This window comes from Rhinopithecus roxellana, chromosome 17, assembly GCF_007565055.1.
Source record: "Rhinopithecus roxellana isolate Shanxi Qingling chromosome 17, ASM756505v1, whole genome shotgun sequence".
NCBI classification, from domain to species: Eukaryota; Metazoa; Chordata; class Mammalia; order Primates; family Cercopithecidae; genus Rhinopithecus; species Rhinopithecus roxellana.
In genome coordinates this window covers 33776216-33799855 of record NC_044565.1, presented here as the reverse complement: position 1 = coordinate 33799855, position 23640 = coordinate 33776216, and the positions used below count along the sequence as shown (strand labels likewise).

At 39.2% G+C, this 23640-nt stretch overlaps 1 pseudogene; it reads left to right on the top strand.

Annotated features, from left to right (window-relative positions):
- The first annotated feature begins 22506 nt into the window (after positions 1-22506).
- Positions 22507-23101, top strand: LOC115894307 (annotated as a pseudogene).
- The last annotated feature ends 539 nt before the right edge of the window (positions 23102-23640 follow it).

Sequence of the window (23640 nt, the reverse complement as noted above, 5' to 3'; positions counted from 1 at the left end):
AGTTTATTTTTCTGTCTGAATTCTTAATCAGGTCCACATTTAGATTGTTTGCATTCATCTTAACCACTTATCAGAACTGTTTCTTTCCCATATTAACTAATATCAAGGGATGGATGAGAGATATCAATTAAATTTTGCTCATGTCTGCCTCTCTTGAGGACTAGTGTGCTTTCCTTTAGATCTGTAATCAATGCAGATCCCTTCAGGGTATCCACCCTTGCAACGGCTGTCATCCTAGCTTACCTCAATGAGGTCATCACAGGCACACCTAGATTTTTGAGTTTTTCCTCTATAATTACTTTCCTTGAGTCACTGAATACCTTTATCTACCTTCTGCCATAAACTTCTCATTTTCTCTAATATCCTTATTTGCAATAAGTCAACCAGAATTGAGCACAACATGGCTTTTCCTTTCAATGGTCCTGAAATAATTTCTTCTGACTCATGCTCTGCGCACTGAGCAGTGACAGGACAGTCTGTGATTGTTGGTTTAAGCACTTGTATGTTAGATTATTTAACTGCTTGTTTAACTGTACCTCACTGAGTGTTCTGCTCTCTGTTAAGCCTTATTATCATTTGAGGCTATTCACCAAATACCTCTCTCTTAATCTAAATGGTTCAAGTAAAATATTTACCTTATTTCCTCAATTTTAAGATGCACTACCCCCACCCCCAACACACACATTTTTACATTTCTGCAACAAGAATATGTTCTAGAGTCATCGTGCACATTTAATGTAGCATTTCCCTTTAAAAAGAGTGTCTTAGAATGGCTTAGAATGGCTTAGAAGCCTAGACCTATGATAAGTCAAAGATACATAAACTGTGTCATGTGTTTCAGCCACTAACGCATGATCTTAACTCTTTTTTTTGACTTTATTCCTCAGGTATCAAGGTGCTTTGGGGGAAAAAAGTACATTTGCATTTCATGAGTTTAGGCCTGAACTTTTGTAGTTTAGTACCGTTGACTCGCTTTCCTCTTTGCTGTTTCCTCTCATTGGATCATTATGGTATTATTCTTAAAAAGTAAACTATTCCTGGAGACCCTCTCTGCTTTTGAATATATCTTCCATCTCCCTTCCACTTAGACACACACACTACCTTTTTTATGCCTGGCCAGTTGGCTTTAGTCTTAACTTCTTTGTCCTTGAGTCTATGGAGGAGTCTTATATGTTGCACATTGTATCAAAGCTTTGTGGAAGTCAAGGGTGGATTTTGTATAAACACAATTTTCTTTGTGTTGGTACTTCCTCATACGTTTTCGTAAAATGTTAACTGCTGAATTCCAGTAGCTTCAAAAAGAGAGTGGGTAGAATGCTAGGTCTGAATGTTAAAGTTCTATGTTAAACTTTCAAAAATCTAAAGCCATCTTTATTATCTATAATCCTTAAAAAATTATCTCATCAAAATGCTTACTGGATGCAAACATTGTCAGTTAGCACATGGAAGTCTGAGAGATAGGTAGATGAAAAATAGGTGTATGTTTGTATCTATAAAAGTATGTGAGTATTTTTGCTTAAAATCTAAATAATTATTAGTATATTCATTTCTACATATATATAAATTGATATGTAATTATGGATTACATAAAATTGACCCATGTGATTGCATATATGTACAGAAACAGGTAAATTTAGCCATACCTTTGTAACCATACATAATTCATTTACATAGAAACTAGGTTAAAATTAGAGCTCTGCCATTCTTACTTTGTGAAACTAAATCATATGAATGTTCTGACCCTCAGTTTTATATTTGTAAAATAAGTATGAAACAATAATGCTGCCACACATACCATGAGGCCTATGCAGAGGATCATTCAAAAAACTTTTTTTAACTACAAAACAGTTTATAAATATTAATAGCTTTTAATGAGATATGTGTAAATACCTCAACTTACTCTTGAAATCCATATTCTGAAAATAGTATATTTTTCAACAACTTAGTATTTCTTCATTTACAGCTGATATGTAACACAAAATAATTGAAACTTTCTTTTTAAAAATAAATTGGTTTAAAATATATTAAATATATTAATCTATAATGTATAAATAATATATAATATATACATTAAATTTATCATCTATATTTATTGTATTGTATATAGTTGTACATGGTTTTAGAGATCATCAATATATACTACAAATTTACAACATGTCAACTTATTTTCAGTGGTCTTATCTTCAGTAGTCTAGTTCAGAAAACCTATAAGTAAAGGAAAAACCTGCTTTTAAAAATTATATTTATTTTCTAGCTGCTTAGGTTTAGCATGTAAACCTAAATAAATGTTCTTTGTTAAAATAATGGCATAAGTTACATGTACATTTAAAAAATGAAATAAGATAAGTCCTATGCAGATATCTGTGGCCAAAGTTACACTGCATGATCAAATACTTGCAAAGACCTATCACAGCCTTGCAAAATTAATCTAAGGTTAAATATAGTCTGTGAGGCACTGCAGCACTGGAGTTTCTGGATGTCAAGGTCACCCTAGAAATGTCCCAGGAGAAGGCTCTGGGTATCACTGACTCAGACATTTAGAATCACCCCTTTTAACACTGTGCTTGCTGAGACTTGCAGGTATGTTCTCTGTATTATAGCTTTTAAATATAGAGACGCTTTCTCACAGCAGCCATGCCTATAAGCATCTTCAACGACTTTACCTCAAAATCAACCAGGTAGAGTCAACTTGGATGAAATCTTTATTGTAAAGGCTCCAGTCTCATGTGAAAAATACTTTCTTTTTGGGTGGGGGGTGGGGGGTAAAGAGCCTTCTAGTCTTTGTCAACTGCTCTCAGGTAGAATGACTAGACAGGGAAGAGCAACATCCAGTGAAGTACAACTAGGTTTACAGGCCCCCCAAAAGTATTACCAAGTAAACTGCCGGATCTTCTCTCACAGTTGCACGTGTGTCTGTGCCCACCTCTTCTTAAACTTACCACTTTCCAGCCAAGCAGCAGAATGCAATTCCCCTGTACTTGAATCTGGAGCAGGCTTGATAATTGGTTCTTTCTGGTGGTGTGCAGGAAATGATAAATATGGCACCCTGGCATACTAAGTAATTTACGCTTAAGGAAATTGACAAAATCTGCAGAAGCAGGAAGGTTTCTCTGACCTGCTCCTGTCCCCTTTCTTTTGAAGCAAGTCACAGAAACTGAAATTCCCCTCACTCCTCCTTCCATAAAGCAGGACATAAAACATAGGAAGGTCATTCTCTGACCCTTTCTCCCCTGAAGACCCTCCTGTGACAGGTGTCCTGACCTTCACCTGGAGAAAAGAAATGTCACACAGGGAAGTCAAGAAGAGTCTGAATGAAAAAGGCTTTGCTAAGGTCTCACCCCACCTCGCCCAGTTTATTGCCATTAGATCACATCCTTTTGTCTTCCAATCATATTTCTACAAGACTGTCCACTGTTTTCGCTGGGTCTTTGGGTCTTCCTCTCTGGAGGCTCCCATGTAACATAAAACTTATATTAAATATATCTGTATGTTTTTCTCTTGTTTGTCTTTTGTTATGGGGGAGTCAGCCATGACCCTTGCAATGGGTGAGAAAAGGAATTTTTTCTCCCCTACAGTTTGTAGCCAATAGAATGTGTAAGAAGTGATACAGTGTGACAGGTCGTAAAAGGTGACATGGCTTTGGCCTTGTTCACCAGGACACTAGCCTTCTGAGCCCTGAGCTGCCATTTAAGAAGTCCAAGGCTTCTGGGTGAGGTGGCTCACGCCTGTAATCCCAGCACTTTGGGAGGCTGAGGAGAGTGGATCACGAGGTCAGGAGATCGAGACCATCCTGGCTAACATGGTGAAACCCCGTTTCTACTAAAAACACAAAAAATTAGCCTGGCGTGGTGGAATGCACCTGTAGTACCAGCTACTTGAGAGGGTGAGGCAGGAGAATCACTTGAACCTGGGAGGCAGAGGTTGCAATCAGCCAAGATCATGCCACTGTACTCCTGCCTGGGCGACAGAGCCAGACTCCATCTCAAAAAAAAACCAAAACAAACAACAACGACAAAAAGAAGTCCAAATATTCTGGGGCCGCCAAGCTGTGAGAAAGCCTCACTCACAAGGAGGAGCCACACACTCATGGACCCGCCAACAGCCCCAGCTATAATTCCAGCCGACAATCAACATCACTGTCACACATAACTAAAAATGCCTCTAGGTGATTCCAGCCAATAGCCTTTGTATCTTCCCAGCTCAGGCTGCAGATATCATGGAGCAGAGAGGCAAGCCAACCCCACTGTGCCCTGTCTGAGTTCTTGACCCAAAGAAATTATAAGCATAATCAAATGATTATTTCATGTTGCTGAGTTTTGGGATAGTTTATTTCATTGCAATAGTAATTGAAATACCTCCTAACTAAAAAAACAACAACAACAACAACAACAACAACAACAAAAATCCATCTTTCTCTCACTATCCTCTCACAACACACTTCTGACACCAGATGTGTGGGGATTTCTCCCCACCAGCAAGCAATTGATCGGTTCTGCAGTGGACACCAGTTGGGCGTCCTCCAATTCAATTCTGACACTATCTCCTTGGAGATAGCATCAGATCTCATGGGTTGAGGGCTCAGTCCCCAAGACTGCCTCCTGCCCCCACACACTTTGAATGCCAATTACAAGCCCCAGGATATTTTACCTATGCGTTTGTGACCAACTGGTTATAAAATAGGGTTCTTTGGGCTTCATTAATTTGCTAGCATGGCTCACAGAACTCAGGGAAACACATTAACTGATTTACTATAAATATTATTACAAAAAATACAGATGGAGAGATGCATAGGGTGAGGTAAGGGGAAGCAGCCTGGAGCTTCCATGCCCTCTCCTGGCCCAACACCCTCCAGGAAACTCCACATGAGCTATCTGGAAGCTCATCCAAACTCTGATTTTTTAGGTTTTTATGGAGGCTTTGTTACATAAGCGTGATTGATTATGTCATTGGCCATTGGTGATCCACTTAACCTTCAACCTCTCTTCTCTTCCCAGAGTTGCCAGTATGGGCTGAAAGTTCCAACCCTCTAATCTGCATTGGTCTTTCCAGTGACAGTCCTTATCCTGAAGCTGCCTAGGGGCTCCCAGCCATCATTAGCATACGAAAAGACATCAGCTAGAGATTCTAAGAATTTTAGGGATTGGATGTCAGGAAATGGGAGGAAGACCAAATATATATTTCACAATACATATCACACCTTCCTTTGACTCTAGTTTGGGCTCCTGACTTGCTTTGGTCAACAGAATGAGGTGAAAGTGGCAGTGCGCCAGTTCTGAACCTAGGGCTCAGGAAGACTTGCCTGTTTCTGTTTATGTGTCAGCTCCAAACGTCACAATGAGAACATGCTTAGACTAGCTTGCTAGAGAATGAGGGATGTGAACCATGCTTAAGTTATCCCAGTCATCCCAGTTGAGGACAGCCTAGATCAACCAACAACCAGCCAAAATTCAGGCATGGAGCAGAGCCACCTAGCTTATGACTCCAGACAGAGAATAAATGAATGTGTGCTGTCCAATACTGCTAAGATTTTTATGGATTTTTAATTAATTAATTACTTTTTAAAAATACAGGTTCTTGCTCTGTCGCCAGGCTGGAGTGCAGTGGCACAATCACAGCTCACCACAGCCTCTACCTCCTGGGCTTAAGCAACCCTCTGGTCTTGCCCTCCCAAAGTGCTGGGATTACAGGTGTGAGCCACGGTGCCTGGCCTTGTGAATGTTTTTTAAGCAGCATTACTGTGGCAGATGATAATCAATACACCATTTAAAAAATCCAGAGAAAACATTAATAACACACCCTCCCTTGGTCTCATAGTCCCCTTCAGCTACGGCCTTGTATGTCTGCTTTTCTTCACAACTGAAATTTCTCAGGTTGATTACCTACTGACAGTTTCTTCTCCCTCACCTCCCATTCTTTCTTCAGCTATAATCACTCTGACTCCTGCTCCCACCACTACTCTGGAATTGCTCTCATCAAGGCCAGCAATGACTCTCATGGTGGCAAATCTGAGAGTCAAATCACGTTGCTTTGTCATCTCATTGGGCTCTGTAGAAGCATTCAACGTATTTGATACCTCTGTCCCTTTTTTCTTTTGGCTTCTAAAGTACCTCCAGGTTTTCCTCCTATTTCATTGGTTATTCTTTTTTTTTTTTTTTTTTTTTTTTTTGAGATGGAGTTTTGCTCTTGTTGCCCAGGCTGGAGTGCAATGGCATGATCTTGGCTCACCGCAACCTCTGCCTCCTGGGTTCAAGCAATTCTCCTGCCTCAGTCTCCCGAGTAGCTAGGACTACAGGCAGGCACCACCACACCCGGCTAATTTTGTGTTTTTAGTAGAGACGAGGTTTCTCCATGTTGGTCAGGCTGGTCTCGAACTCCTGACCTCAGGTGATCTGCCCACCTTGGCCTCCCAAACTGCTGAGATTACAGGCATGAGCCACTGCACCCGGCTGGTTATTCTTTTTTTAAAAAAATATATTTTTTTCATCAAAAATGAACCTTTGCTGGTTCATTTTTTTTCAAATAGTTATTAGGCACCTATTGTGTGTCAAGCATTTTTCTGAATATTCTGGTCACAGCAGAAAAACAAAACAAAATCCTTGCCCTCATGGGGCTTACATTCTAGTGACAGGAGACAGAAATACACAAATAAACAAGTAAGTGTATATCACATGGTGATACATTCTATAGAGAAAAATCAAGCAGAGACAGGGGGATAGATTGTGATAGGGTTACTATTCTAAATAAGGTGGTCAGTAAAGTCCTCATTGAAAGGGTGACATTTGCACGGACCCCAGAAGAACATGAGGAGTGAGTCATATGACTTCTGAGGGTGGAGTATCCCAGGCAGAAGGAACAGCAACTACAAAAGCCCTGAGGCAGCAGTGAGAGTAGCAGGTCCCCCTGCCTCTTTTAAATATTTTATTATACTCATTTTCAAATCAATTGCTTGGCTTTTCAAATTGAAAACTTCATTAAGAAAAAAAAAAAAAAAAATAGAACAATGAAGCAATCCCTCACAAACAAATGTCTCAATTTAACATAGTTTAGGGCATGAGGAAAGGAAGGCCCTTTATATCTCATCTTGGATCATTTGCTCCAGTGTTCTGGAGCAGACTCTCTGATCGCTACACAAATGCTTACTGCTTATCTTTAAAACATCTTTTTAAATGGTGACTCAGCAGGGTGCTTTCCAGGCCCTCTTCTATTTCTGCACTCATGCCTTGGGGGAGCTCATCCATTTCCATAGTTTAAAATACCATCTAGAAGCTGACAATGCTCAAGTTGACAAGACTAGTCAAGACCTTACTGCTGAGCTTACTCAGATTCCAATAACGAACTAGATCACATCTAATGATCTAGATGTGATCTTGACACCTCCACCTGGGCATCTCAAAATTACCTATGTCCAAAGAGAACTCTTTATTACATCAATCCTCCACAAACTCAACCCTATCGCCCCAGTATTTTCCATCTTTGGCAATGGCCATCTACTCAGTTGCTCAAGCCAGAACTCTGGTATCATCCTTGATTTCTCTCTTTTCACTATATCTCAAGTTCAAATTATTAATCATTTAGACTGTACCTCCAAATCCAGGCACCTCTTTCTATCTCCACTTCACCCATCCTGTGTCAAGGCACCAGCACTGAGTACCATATCCATGATATTCATGGGGAGAAGCCACTGCAAATGTAAGATAAGAAAAATGAATCTAGACCATATCATCACATCACACAACCCTATTTAACTAAATTTAAGATAAAGCAAACCTCCTAAAAGGCCAAACATATATATATAATATATATATATGAATATGAATATAATACCCAATATTGACTTTTTCAATTAATTTTATATTTTGCTTACGAACAGCATTTTATCTGTGATATTAGATAGATCCCTATGTATAGTGAGTTTTAAAGTAAAAATGAGCAAAATTTAGGTTGAGAAAATATTCAGAGGAGTGGAAACATCTCAGTGCTTTTTGTAAAGTCACTTTCATTTCTCTGATTTTATGATTTTTATGTGTTCTAAGATGAGGTTGACAACTCTGGCCCTTTCTTGCTCTAGACTAGTTTATTAAATTATTAGATTCATGGCTTTTACAATGTGAATAGAGTCTTTTGTGAACATGAATAACTATTATTTTAATAATAACTCACCATGCTAAAAATTGGCATTTAAATTTATAAATAAGCTCAGAGCTGCTGACCTCTTTCAGTGAAGAAAAGAACAAAAGGAGTTAGCAACTCATTCTGAGAGTCCACCTAAATCAATTAGGATGTTAAATCCATGCATAAAATAATGTTTAATAAAAATCCTTTAAAGGGAAAATCGTCTCATTTTAAATTGAATGAATACAAAAGATGACATGAGTTTCCCGGATTACCACTATGAGGCTCTAAGACACCAGACTCAGGCATTGCTAAGAGTTCAACAGTAATTGGAATATTAATAGGATGTGTCATTGTGATTATATAGAATATGCATCAGAGTATTTTACCAAACCCTTCTGGATTGATTGGAGAGTGCCAGAGAATAATCTGATTGTTGCTTTTCTCAGTGTAAAAGCCTCATTTCAGTATGCTTCTCGCAGACTCTATTTGAGGACATATTCAAAATAAAATCAATGCATTTATAACCTAATTAGCTGGTCTATATTGATTCGTGTTCCAGATATCCAGTTTGCATAGCATTATTGTTTTCACTAACTACTTGTAAATATATCCTAGGTGGCATATTGGGTTAATGCACTAGTTTTTTCCCCCCAAGGGAACTGAACTAGCAGCTGCTATAAGTCATCAGTAAAGTTCTATGTTTCTCAGTTTTCTCCTAGTCAATACATGTTAATAAGATGTCAAACTCATTTATCACTTAATCTCAGTCAAGTCCTGGGCTCTGTACATAACATTAGATCAGAAATGGTTCTTTTACAATGAACGTACTGTTCAAAAGTGAAGGGAATCTTGGCATTTAAACAGTTGACTCTCTCTGCTCCACGGTTTATATAAAAGAGGGGTCAGGATGTCACTGGAACAATGACGTAAGAGTATAACCTGGCAGGGTTTGGATCTAGTCACCTGTTCTCATCATGCCCAGTTTCAGAAGCAGAAGGTGACCTTTCAACTTTGCCTGCCACAGATTTACCCAGAAGTTGTCTTATAAAAAGAAAAAAGAAATCAGGCCATATATTATTTCAATATTCTCCTGACTTAAAAAAGCAATGGAGTCCATGCTGTATGCCCAGGACTGGTCACTCCTCTCTAATTACATCAAGTGAATTTTTGAACTTTGCTCTCATAACACGCAAATATTCCCCAAACAGTGGAGAAATGGCAAAACTCAACTCCTGAGGACTGAAGCAAACAGAGGCTTAGAAGATGTAGGCGGCCTTCGGACTTGAAGCTCTGGCTCTCTGGGCTTATTTAGGATGTCACTGATTTACTTCAGAGAAGTGGAGAGAGAGGATGGGGAGATAAGTTTAATTAATCTTAAATATCTCTGCAATTTAAGAATTGTAGGCCTGGAACAGTTCCTGTACTAACATGATTAGCAAATATTGACTTTTGAATACAATAATAATGTGTCATCTAAAACCCTTGATAAGTAACTTAAGTACTTCCTTAGCTTGCATCTTATTAAATTAGATGAGGTATGGTTGAGGCACATTACACAAAGACACTGAAATGAAAAATCAGACCTAAGTAGGTTTTAACATTGATTCTAAGAGAGTTAAAAGTCACAAAGAAAACACGTATGCTTTGGTTCTGCAACCTATGAATAGAAGCTGTTTATTTTCTCTAAATGGATTTTTTTAAAGTATGCAATAATTTTCATGGTGCAACTGTAGTAAACAGTCACAATTTGTGACTTTGTGACAGCTGTAATCAATCATCAGATTATGTATGATGACCATATAATTTTAGTTTTATGGAAGGTTAACTTACACAGATTATAAGCTTTTGATGTTAAAATATAGAAGAAAGATCCATGTCACAGCAGGGAGCCTGTAAATATGGAAAGGATGATCTACCCAACTCCCTTCATAAGGTTTGACTTAAAAATGTGTACACAAGAAGAGAAAACCAAACACCGCATGTTCTCACTCATAGGTGGGAACTGAACAGTGAGATCACTTGGACTCGGGAAGGGGAACATCACACACTGGGGCCTATCATGGGGAGGCGGGAGGGGGGAGGGATTGCATTGGGGAGTTATACATGATATAAATGATGAATTGATGGGTGCTGACGAGTTGATGGGTGCAGCACACCAACATGGCACAAATATACATATGTAACAAACCTGCACGTTATGCACAAGTACCCTAGAACTTAAAGTATAATAAAAAATAAAGAAATAAAAAAAAAAATGTGTACAAGTCAGCTAAGAAAAGAGTTAAAAGATGTGATATTAGTCAGCTGCAACCTGACAAATCTTACTGTATTGATTAGTTTTCAAAGGCTGTACGGCATGTGTACTCTATTTACAATAGAATTGGGATGAGGGGAGCAAAGCCTCCATATGTCATCAAAGCAAATGGTCTGTGAATGTTGCTCCAAAGCTAGTCATTAGTTGCCAGGGTATTTTGCTGCAAAGCTTGTAAAGACGTTTCTCTGGAGGGGAAGGTATGACAAAATGCACTTCTTGGCAAAAAGACCTCTGCTCAAATAGCAGCACACATTAATTCTTGCTTGATACATAAAATTAATTAGAGGATTAACATCCTTCATGAAATTTTGCCTGCTTTTTATCCTTTTCTTTAAAAAAAAAAAAAAAAAAAAAGCAGGAATAGACCCCAGGCCTTTCTGCTTGTCTAATGAAATTGCAAATTGACTTGTGTTCAAATGGTGCTTGAGTAAAATGAACAATTAAAAATGTATTGCTAACAATGAGATGTATCAGCTGATCTCTTTAAGGATTAAGTAGTTCCAGGAATGATTTTTCTTATACAACAGACCAAGGGGGATAGAGCCGTCAAGGGCAGAAAAGAAGGTGCCAAAGGATAGGTTTTTAATGCATGCAAGTGCACACAGAGTGTGTATATCCGTATACATACATGTAGTAAAAGAACCCAGAAATACATGCAAGCATCTTTACAGGTTTAGACTGTAAAGATGAGCTGCAGCATCCTTGGAGATATTTATTCCACTTCAGCTAGGATGATTCGACTTGCTGATTAGCGATCCATTAGTTAGCTTGAAGGCAGCCAACAGATTTTACTGATCGTAATTTATCATTAAAGCAGAGAAAAGCTTTAGGTATTTAAATAATGTATGCAGATAAATTCACTCTTATTTTTTTAATTACCCACCTGTACCAACCTTGTAAGAATCTTTGCCCCCTATCAAAAGTTCACTCTCTTGAGGAAATTTTCAAAGTTAACCAAAAAAAGAAAAGTTCTTTCCCTTGTATTAGTCAATTCTGCATTTCAACCCACCCTTTACAAAATATCTGATATGTTTCAGGTTACACTTTCAGTGCTTAAAAATCCTGAAATTATCTCCGCATTTGCCATTGAGGATTGAGGGCTTATTTTGCAAAATATGATACCTCTGTCATTTCTTTAGCAAAGATTTCAGATACAGTAGGGATAAATTGGAGTCCCCAGAGCCCACAGCAAAACTGCAGGGGAAATGGACATTGTTTTCTTCTTCAAGACCAGTTTCAATAGATGATATTCTAGAAAATGTCATTTTTCTTAAGCTGCCCTAAAGTCAGATCTCCTCACTGCCGGTATTGTGCCGTGTCAGCCTAAAAGGGCATTTAGCATTGAGGCATTTGGTAAAGACTGCTTTATTGTACTTCATCCTCTCTACAGGGCATTCTGAAGAGATGAATAAGAAGTGTGAACAGGAAGAACAAGTTTCCAGTCCTGTCAAATTAATTAGACTAGTGTAGAATGAAGTGAGGTTTGCCATTAGGTAGGTTGAAAACATGTAAAGAAAATCATCTAAGCAATCTGAAAGGAATTTTTTTTTTTTTTTTGAGATGGAGTCTCACTCTGTCACCAAGGCTGGAGTGCCATGGCATGATCTTGGCTCACTGCAACCTCTGCCTCCAAGGTCCAAGCAATTTTCCCACCTCAGCCTCCCGAGTAGCTAGGATTATAGGCACCCACCACCACACCCGGCTAATTTTTGTGTTTTTAGTAGAGACGGGGTTTCGCCATGTTGGCCAGGCTGATTTCAAACTCCTGACCTCAGGTGATCTGCCCACCTCGGCCTCCCAAAGCACTGGGATTACAGGCATGAGCCACCATGCCCGACCATCTGAACAAATTTGCGTGTTTGTGCAAGAGACATTATACACGTGGATAACTGTGTTGTATATAAATGTATATCATCTTTGAATGGAGAATGGTCTGTGTGTTTACACGACACATAACATTTGCAAAAAAACAAATATGGCAGGCCATTTGAAAAAGGAGAACCACAATTAAAATAATACCTATTTAATTTTTTAGAAACATAAAATATATGAACTTTTACTTATAGGAGCAAACCCTAGTTTGGACTAAGAACTGAATCATGTGAGCTTATGGAGAGATTCATGAGAGCAGAGGGAGCAATGCAATTTGGTGGTTGTTTTACCAGGTTCCAGTTGGGTGCTTTGAGCCTCAAATCTCCTGTAGGCAAAGATACAGGAGAGGGAGAGTTACATGTGTGGTTAGGTGCTATTATCAATGCAGGGCCTAGTGGGTCATTTAAGCTCATTTTAAATGACCTTTTGAGAAACATTTCCATAGACTTCACTCTATTCTGGAAAATTGATTTTGGTAATTGAAGTAATCAATTTGTGTATCTGTAGAGCACCCACCACTTTGGACCACCCCCACAAAGCAAGCTGGCCAAGATTCCATCATGCAAATTGATGTTTTGATATTGAGTTCCAAAGTGGCAGGCTGCAGCCACCCTGTTCCTCCTAGTCCAGAGAAGTAGTTCACCTCCCCAAGCATGGGATGGATGTCCATCACACTAGTTTAAACCTTACCAAACCAAATCATTTCCTGAATCACATTAAGGTTGGTAAGTGATTTTCTTTATGCAAATGACATGGGGCCATGAAACTATGTTTTCATATATCCAACTTTGTTGTTGGTGGGTTTTTTTTTTTTTTTTGCTGTTGTTCTTTTATTTTTTTGAGACAGAGTCTTACTCTGTCTCAAAAAAAGTGCATCGCCCAGGCTGGAGTGCAGTGGTGTGATCTTGGCTCACTGTAGCCTCTGCCTCCCAGGTTCAAGTGATTCTTGTGCCTCAGCCTCCCAAGTAGCTGGGACTACAAGTGTGTGCCACCACACCTGGCTATTTTTTTTGTATTTTTAATAGAGATGGGGTTTCACCATATTGGCCAGGCTGATCTCGAACTCCTGACCTCAAATGATGTACCCACCTTGGCCTCCCAAAGTGCTGGGATTACAGGTGTGAGCCACTGCGCCTGGTCCAACTTTATTTTTTAACCTTTGTGGTCTTCGTGTACCTCACCAGTTTCAAATCCACTTTACCTGACCTTTTATAGTTCCCTTTCTCCTCTACCTAGCATCCATCAACACTGATGGACAACATTCCAGGCCCTCTTTTATTAAAGAAAAGAGACTGTATAATTGTCAGTGATCCTTTCTTCTCTGCTCCTTTATATCCTATCCTGCAGCATCTTAGGTCGAAGTCCAAAGCTAATTCCAAGTGAGGGATGCTTCCCTACCATCAAGTTATTTTTGGAATTGAAGCTCTCGTTTTGTTTTTTCTGTTTTTTCATTAACAGGTACAGGAAGGCAGAACTGCCTCATATCTGAGTCAGAATGCTGGGCTTGCTTTCTCATGTAACTGATGAAAATGTCTTACACAAAATGATGAGTGTAAGAAACATCTGAATACTTGCTTTGGCAGATGACACCAAGATAACTAGAAGGTATTTCTACTTTCTTTTTGGATGTCAAAAAGTCTGTTTCAACTTCTCATTTTTTCAGGGAAAGCCAACTTCTCTTCAGTTGTAGAAGCAGGACATGTCATCTTCCAAACGAAAGAAATTCATGCTCATGATGAGTGACATTTCCAATTAAAATTCATCATGAACGGCAGGCTTTATATCTCTTTTTGTACAATGTGAATCATTTTTGATGCTGGGAAATGTGCTTCATATACCTCCATTTTGTCATAGGATGTCTACTTCCACTAGAACTTGCTTTATATTAGTAAATAAAACATCATCTGACATTTGTGTCCCTTCTTATGTTGGGGTGCTGATGAAAATAATCGGAATACTCAGAGGTTATGGGACATTGTTCATCAAGGAATGTAGGTGACGCCACAAAGTATAAGTAACGCCATACAGCTGAGTGATTGATCCCTGCTGCATATTTTAAAGCTCCCTTCATTGCTTATCGAAACCTTTTAGGTAATGCACTCCTCTCAGATATCATTTTATGTTTGAAAAGCTTTATAATTCATAATGAAAAGTTGCTTAGTTACCTCCAGTGAATCCATAGGTTCAATTATTCTCTGTGCAAATGGTTGAACTCCATTTTGACCAATGTTTATGGTGTTTGGCAATTTTTCAGTAGCTACTTTGCTCTGATATGATTAATTTATTGCATAATACTCTGCTTTGCATGTGTGGAGCCTAAATAATCTTAGTAGGCAGAAAGGAAATAAAAGACCTATGTCTTTTGAACTTGGAAACATTGGAAACATAACAACACCACGTTAAGAGTGCCAAAACCAATACCAGTTAGCCTCAATAAAGACAACTTGTATGTGCTGATGACACCTAGCCTTGGGACAGCCAGCCCTTCCCTCATTCCATGCCCTGCCTTCTCTGCCTTCAGAGATCCAAGCAGGGGAGAAGCAGCAGCCCCAGAACTTACCAAATCAGATTCAATCACCAGGAAAGTCCTGGCATCTTCTCATCAATATATTTTCCTGTGGCTTTCCTGGACCTCTTTCTTTGACAAAGTTACATAGAACACACCCTCTTACTAAATGGCTACACATGAGGTTGCCAACCACCTTTGTGGAAATATGAGGAACACACATATCTGTCAGATGAATGAATGAATGAACTCAGGATCTGTAAGTGTGGTGACTACTGGACTTCTGACCTTGGGAAAGTGTTTATCTCCCCCTGTCCTTAAAGGATTTCCTGATGCCCTTACACTGTAAAATTCTTACGTTCTCTGAGGTTTCTGATTCTATTTCCTTCAACCCCTTGCCACTTTTCTTTTGATCATTGGTGTACGGTTGTGAAATGACTGCATAGGATAGGAAATCTGAAGACGGAAAGAGCATGGGTTTTGAAATTACACTAACCCAGGTTAAAATCACCATTTGGCAAATTGCTGGCTGGCAGCCTTGGGATAATTACTTAACCTCATACAGCCTCAATTCCCCCACCTGAAAAATTGGAATAACTCACTCTCTTTCTCTCTTTCTCTCTGTCTCTGTCTCTCTCTCTCTCTCTCTCTCTCTCTCTATATATATATATATATATATACACACACATACACACACACACACACAGACACACATATGTATAAAGGGGCAGGCTGCAGCCACCCTGCCACACATACATATATGTGTGTGTGTGTGTGTGTATAGCAAAAATGCATTAGAATTAAATGAAATCTCTTGTGCAGATATACTAGGAATACTCATTTGTTTTATCTAACACTCCTCCAGCACTTCCTGAAGTACGTCCCAGGTACTGCTCTAAGCATTCAATGTACCAATGAGGTAGTTGCTATTACTACCTCTGTTTCACAGAGAAAGCAACTGAAGAACAAATAGATTAAGTAACTTGACAAGGGTCATATGGCTTGTAATTGGCAGAGGCAAGATTAAAACCAGTCAGGCTTGCTGCAGAATCTGCACTCTCAACTACAGTCCAAAGCTGCCGGCCATAATGATGGCTTCCATTATTATTATTATCGTGATCATTGTCCTCATCACTATTACTATCATTATGACTGCAACCAGGGGCACTTGGAAGACCTAGAATCAACGGGAGATAAGTGGCCCATAGGGTGCTAGTTAGGCACAGAGCATCAGGGAGGCAAATCCAGCCCTTTCCTTTCATTTTGTATCACAAAGCCTGTGGGCAGACATTATCACAAATGAACAGCCTAAAGCCAATGCCACAACAGCTCAGCATCCTCAGCTCTGCTCAATGGTAAGTGTTCACGTAGCCCAAGGGCTCAAGGCCATTGCAAGCCATTGCATCTTCCTATAATGCTAAAATTTTCACTCTTGTTCAGATCTTCACCATACATTAGGTTGGTAAGGCAGCTCTTATGACAAAATTAATTTACAGAGGAAAAACATTTTTATTAAAAGATAGCTCTTTTAGCCAGACACATACCTGCTGTCTCCACTACTACGTAAGCTGAGGCAGGAGGATCACGTGAGACCAGGAGTTGGAGACTGTGATGAGCTGTTATTGCACCTGTGAATAGTCACTGCCCTCCAGCCTGGGCAACATAGAGAGATGCTGCCTCTTAAAAAAAAAAAAAAAAAAAAGACAGCTCTTTTTAAGTGCTCTTTCATTATGTAGATGGCAATAACAAATTTTCTCCCTTTTTAAAGATGAAATGCTACTGAGCATCTCTCAAAGAAGATGGCAATGTTTTCCTCCTCTCAGAAGCAGGAAAACAATGTAAAATTATCACTGTGGGGAAAAAAAAAGCTCACCTGCTACAGTCATCAGCTAAGTTTATTTGAAAGAAATCCTAGCTTGTCAACTTTGCTATCCTCAATGAATGTCCCTGAAAGTAGCGGGATTTAGGGATTTCAAGAAAATGTGGAAGTAACTCTGTTTAGCTCCGCTCTACGGACAGAGGATGGGGAAAGAAGAGGGTGGTAGTCCCATATCAAGGTCCGTTGCTCAACCTCGAAAACAGAGACTCATACTTACTCACAGATGATTTTGATACTACTGTTGGCAAAACAATAGGAAACCACATAGAACATGTCTTTATTTTCTAAAAACTAACCAGAAAGAATGATTTAGTTAAAATTTCATGATTGTCACCACAATTCATTTCTCATCAAGAGCTACTCATAACTAGAAAAAATGGAAAATCAACTAAAAACAGAGAAATATTCCTGAAAGGTGCATGTAGGCTCTTCTCCCCGTCCCCTGCCTATTTATAATGCTTATCGGTGAATGCATCCACTATGCCTATGATCCTCCAAGAGTGGTTGGATGCTTTTATCGTCCAACCTGGAAATATGTGAATGTAAAGCCATAATGTAACATATAGGAACACACCCTTGCCTAGGAACGCGCCCTTTGCATAGGAACACACCCTTTCATGTACTTACATTTGAGACTAGTCCCTGCAAATTTCATGAAATTATTTAAATACAAAGCACACTTGCAAACTATAATCATTTTGCATCTCAATGAAAGACACAGAATCATAATCAAAATTGCAATATCTAGTTTTAATGGTACCGGATTACATTAAAATAGTATTACTATTTCAGAATCAAAAAGAAAAAAATATAAGTAAAAAGGCAAGACAAATATTTTTTAATGTTAAAGTCCTGATAGGAGACTTTGCTTTGTAGATTTAGGCATCAGGGAAGAATTTCCACATCAGAAATGCCAGCCATTTTCCCATTTCCCTACAAGAAAGAATATTATGTGCAGATCTTAATAATTCAGTTCACTAGAAATTTTTCTGATTCTCCTTCCTCCTATTTTAAAAAGTTTCATGTAGTACCCATGGAAAAAGAAAAAGGCACGTATTGATAATCTGAGATTGGTGATTTTTTTTTTTTAAAGAATTGGTATGTCAAAAGCATATGCTGTGCCTCATGGCCAATATGGAAATGTCAGGGGTTTAATTGGCAGCTGTGAATAGCAGCACCTGCAAACAGCTCAGGGCTTGTTCCTGTGGTCTGGCAACATTCTTACTTTATGCTTTAAATAAAGGCTTACTCACTGAGACAGAAATAACTGACAATGGATGATTGATGATTGCCCATGGTGCAATGGCTGACATCTACCATTCACCAGGTCTGTTTACGAGCACACGCCCAAATTTCATTAACAGGGGCATGACATCCAGGAGTGGGCCTGCCACAGATGGCCAGTCAGTAATCTAGTTCAAAACACCTAGAAGCGACCAAGATTTGTTAATCTGGAAAAATAGATGGTTGCAGATTCAGAATGCCTTAGGAAGATTATTTTCAAAATTCCCCTTTCTTTTTTTTTTCTGCTTGTGTTCTTTTGTTTTGTCAATGTGTTTGGTTTCAAGTTCAATGTCAGGTTACATTTCATTGATTCTTATTCCATACTGACTCTGCATTTGAAAGATGCGATGGCAGAAAGAGGTTTACAGGGAGTTATATTTCTAAGCATTAATTTGTAACACTAACATCCGGGGGACTAGTCAAGCTCTGAGTATAGTCAATTTACTATTTCAATTAGGGGGGCAAGAAAAGTGCAAAGAAATAAATCCACAGTGCATATATATGGCTAACGTGAATTTTCACACCTGGACATTCGTCAGCCTACAGCGCACCTCCAGGTACAGCCAAAAAACACATCAGCAAATGTGGTATACTGCACATTTCCAAATAGCAAACCTTTCCAAATAAACACTGCTAAATTAAAGCAGCTTTGCACTGTTCAATAAAACAGCCCACAGTATCTTGGGCTGACATGTTGTAGTATGAGACTGATACTTAGTTTTACTTTTCTTCTTCCTGTTTCTCCTCCCTAAGGTCTCTTTTTCCCAGCTACAAAGCTTTGTGATACACATGTACCTTGATTATTATTTTTCTCCAGTTAAGGATTAATCTCCTCTGATGCACTTACAAACCTTTTCATGGTTAGTGACTAGACCATGGGTTGGTTTGTTTGTTTGCTTGTTGGTGGGTTTTATTTTTGACCTACCTTTTGTACAGTGGCAGTTCCTACATCCTGTTTGGGAAAAGTGATGTCTTTGTCTTAAGTAATGAGGTCTTCCCCTAGAATTTTGCTCATTGCCTTTTCAACCACTTGGGAACTTATTTCTACAAATGGTTGTATTCTAGGCATTTCATTAGCAAAACTTGAATAAAGTAGCCTATTTGTTTTTAGCCCTTTCTGAGTCTTACTGTATTCTCCTGAGGAAAATAGAGCAGGGATCATTTTCCTGTCATTTCAGTGTGAGAAAAGCTATGCCAAGAGAAGTCAAGCAACTGGAACCACATCCCACAACTTTAGCTAGCACGAGAGCCTCTACAAGCATCCAGGACTCACATGTGGCACTTGAGAGATCTTTCCACTGGGCTATTTGGGTGTGAGGAGTGGATGGCATAGATCACCTGCTTATTGGGGTCCTCAATGAGTGTGCAACCACAGCCAGAGAATGGCTGCCCTGCCAAAGTCCTAATTCAATCCCAGTGTGCGTAGCAGTGAACAAACATGGAGTCCCTAGCATGTGCCAAAGGGCATGCTCTTTGCCATTCAGAACATTACTGCAAAATAAGAAAAGTCTGCCTTGCCTCTGAAATTGCTATCTTTGAATATGCATCCATCTTGGCTTTCTAAGTACTTTTTGATTTGTTTTGTTTTGCTGTAGAATCTGCTGTCTCTCCTTTTGTTTAATTGCATTCAGTTTTACAATTTCTCCCAGGAAAAGCAGCTAATTATAATATATTTTAGCATAGAGAGAGGCAGGTGTTAGATAAGATGTAAGAGTCCTAATTTGAGTCTTGATAATTCATGCAGTTTAGCTGGATCTCAATGTAAAGTCATCAGACTGGGTGTGTGATCTCATCATTTTAGGCTTTCTGAAATTTGCATGGGATCATGTGACTACAGATTTTCACTTTGAGCTTATGAATGACAAAGTGATGGCAATAATTGAAATGGTTGAGTTGTAATCTTGTGTCCAAGGAAATATGGTCCAATGGTAAATCCAAATAAATTGAACATGGGAAGTGCATTTGGATAAGATCTTTTGGATAAGCAGCCAGACTCGTTGGGGTTGAACCCTGTCTGTACATTTACTATCTGTGTAACCTTGGGCAAGTCATTTAACCTCTCTGTGCTTCTGTTTCTTTATCTAAAAATTTAGGATAGGCCGGGCGTGGTGGCTCATGCCTATAATCCCAGCACTTTGGGAGGCTGAGGTGGGTGGATCATGAGGTCAGGAGATCAAGAGCATCCTGGCTAACACAGTGAAACCCCGTCTCTACTAAATATACAAAAAATTAGCTGGGCATGGTGGTGGGCGCCTGTAGTCCCAGCTACTTGGGAGGCTGAGGCAGGAGAATGGCATGAACCTGGGAGGCGGAGCTTGCAGTGAGCCGAGATCGTGCCACTGCACTCCAGCCTGGGCAACACAGCAAGAGTCTGTCTCAAAAAAAAAAAAAAAAAAAAAAAAAATAGGATAATGTCAGTATATATCTGTAGGTCATTGTGGGGATTAAATGAGGTAAGTTATGTAGAACTCATCACAATACCTGGGTCATAGCTAGGTATCCATATTCTTATTTTCAGGGAATAATTATATTGCAAAAGCCTAAGATTTTTGGAACAACAGCAACAGCTGCAAAGGCAGAAATTACAGAAATATCCAGAAGCAAATTCTCCTCTAACAAATATTGGCATTTCAGAACATATCTGAAACAAATGTTTGCTTTTGAGATGAGTAGGTTCCCCAGTACTGAGATCATCTTCGTTTCCATGGACATGGCATTTACAGCCAAAATATACAATTATTTCCATGGTAATACTCCTCCAGTTGTTCTGATCTGCTTGTGTGTGTCTCTGTGTGTGCTTGTGTGCATGTAGGACTTTCTTTCAGGTTCAGAGATAGTAGGGGGCAGTGTCATGTAGACCAAACAACCAAACAACTTACTGAATTTTTTTCATCCCTACTAGTTGTTTTAGGTAGGGACAGCTCTGGCCCAACTCTGTTGACTGTAGCTTCTGGGCTGTTCTCATAGGGCCTACAGGGGAGTTACTGATTGTTTTCCCAGGAATCTGCCAAGTGCAGTGGTGTATGATGGAACATGCCACTTCCCTATCTCTGGAATCTGAGTATGAGTTGAGAACAATGATCATTTCTGCTGATGAGTAATTAAAAACAATTTCAAGACTACTTCTAACCTCTGCGTTTGTGAATGCCACCTGAGGCTCAAAGTCTTCCATTCCTCTTTCTGACTCCAAATTCAATCAATCAAGTCTTCCTTTCTAGTAGTTCTCATATTTATTTTATTCACTCTCTCTTCACTTCCCTAGTTAAGATCCACATTGTCTTTCATTTGGACTATATAATGACCACCCATAGAGCTTTCCTGATTCTAATCTCTCTCTCCCTTGAAATCCCTAATCCAGCCTCCAAAGTGCCTCTAGAGTAATTTTTTAAATCACAAACTTTTTTCATGGTTCACAATTGCCCACAGAATGAAAGCCAAGTTTCTTTGTATTGCACAAAAGGCTTTGAATGATTTAGTTCCTGACAGCATGGCCAGCCTCATCTCTCTCTTCTTGCTGCCTGCGTTCTAACTACACAAAGCTGTTTGAAGTTTTATATCTCTGTTTTCCCTTTTTCTCTCTCTGGTGTTTCATTCTTTAATGCTCTCCTAAATATTATTTCCTGTGTACAAATCATCTTCCTTTTGTGACTCTTAGCATGCTTCTATTAATATTTTAAGATTTGCTCATGCCTGTAATCCCAGCACTTTGGGAGGCCAAGGTGGGTGGATCACGAGGTCAGGAGATCAAGACCCTCCTGGCCAACATGGTGAAACCCCGTCTCTATTAAAAATACAAAAATTAGCTGGGCGTGGTGGTGCGTGCCTGTAATCCCAGCTACTCGGGAGGCTGAGGCAGAAGAATTGCTTGAACCCAGGAGGCGGAGGTTGCAGTGAGCCGAGATCGTGCCACTGCACTCCAGCCTGGCGACACAGCAAGACTGCATCTCAAAAAAAACAAAAACAAAAACAAAAACAAAAAACAAAAAGATTCTGCTTAGGTTTACCTTTTCCTTGACTTCTACAGAAAAAGAAAAAATTGTCATTCCTTCCTCTGGGCTATTTTTGTACAGATACAGGTAAGATTTGTACACTGTATGGTGTTTGCTTGTTTTACATCTGTTTCCTTTACTGCATAGTATGTCTTTGAATGTGGGATCATTTCACTCATTTTTATTTCTACCATCATTATCATGGTCTTTAGGTACAAGGTAGATATCCAATGTGCATTGTGAACAGTTATTAATAGTTGTGTAGTAATTCAAAGATTCATCTAGACAACTATATATACCATTGGATAAGAATTGAAAGTTCTGGCTTGGGCAAATGAAGCACTTATTGAGAAACATGCCTTAAATTGAAACAATTCTTCATCTGATGCCTTTGACGATACAACCCAGGCAAATATTTGCTTACCATTCTCACAAATTCTATAACTCATCAAACTTAATTAAATGGTTAGAATCTGACAATTTCGCGCCAATCTTGACCGTGCGTTCTGTTTTAACGAGCGGGCTTGGAGGTGCTCCAGCTGCTGTCATGGTTCGCTCACTAAACTGCATCGTCGCTGTGTCCCAGAACATGGGCATCGGCAAGAACGGGGACCTGCCCTGGCCGCCTCTCAGGAATGAATTCAGATATTTCTAGAGAATGACCACAACCTCTTCAGTAGAAGGTAAACAGAATCTGGTGATTATGGATAAGAAGACTTGGTTCTCCATTTCTGAGAAGAATCGACCTTTAAAGGGTAGAATTAATTTAGTTCTCAGCAGATAACTCAAGGAACCTCCACAAGGAGCTCATTTTCTTGCCAGAAGTCTGGATGATGCCTTAAAACTTACTGAACAACCAGAATTAGCAAATAAAGTAGACATGATTTGGATAGTTGGTGGCAGTTCTGTTTATAAGGAAGCCATGAATCACCCAGGCCATCTTAAACTATTTGTGACAAGGATCATGCAAGACTTTGAAAGTGACACCTTTCTTCCAGAAATTGATTTGGAGAAATATTAACTTCTACCAGAACACCCAGGTGTTCTCTCTGATGTCCAAGAGGAGAAAGGCATTAAGTACAAATTTGAAGTATATGAGAAGAATGATTAATATGAAGGTGTTTTCTGGTTTAAGTTGTTCCCCCTCCCTCTAAAAAAAGTACGTATTTTTACATTAGAAAAAAAGTATTTTGTTGACTTTAGATCTATACTTATTTCTAAGCCACTAGTTTTTATTCCCCATTACTCTTGACTCTATCAGATATCATTTATGAAACATTCTTGCTATAAATAAGTGCTTCTCCAAGACCTCGACTGAGTCCCCAGCACCTGCTACAGTGAGCTGCCTTTCCACACCCACCACATGTGACACTCTTGCCAGTCCTTGACATTGTCGGGCTTTTCAAATGTTGGTAATATTTATTAAAGATGAAGATCCACATATCCTTCAACTGAGCAGTTTCACTAGTGGAAATACCAAAAGCTTCCTATGTGTATATCCAGAGGTTTGTAGATAAATGTTGCAGCCTTCTTTGTAACAGTGAAAAATTGAAAACAACCTGGAAGTCCAGTGATGGGAAAATGAGTATGTTTCTGTCTTAGATTGGGGAACCCAAAGTAGATTCCAAGACTGAAATTTCAGTGAAAGCAGTTTATTTGCTAGGTCATACCAGAAACCATC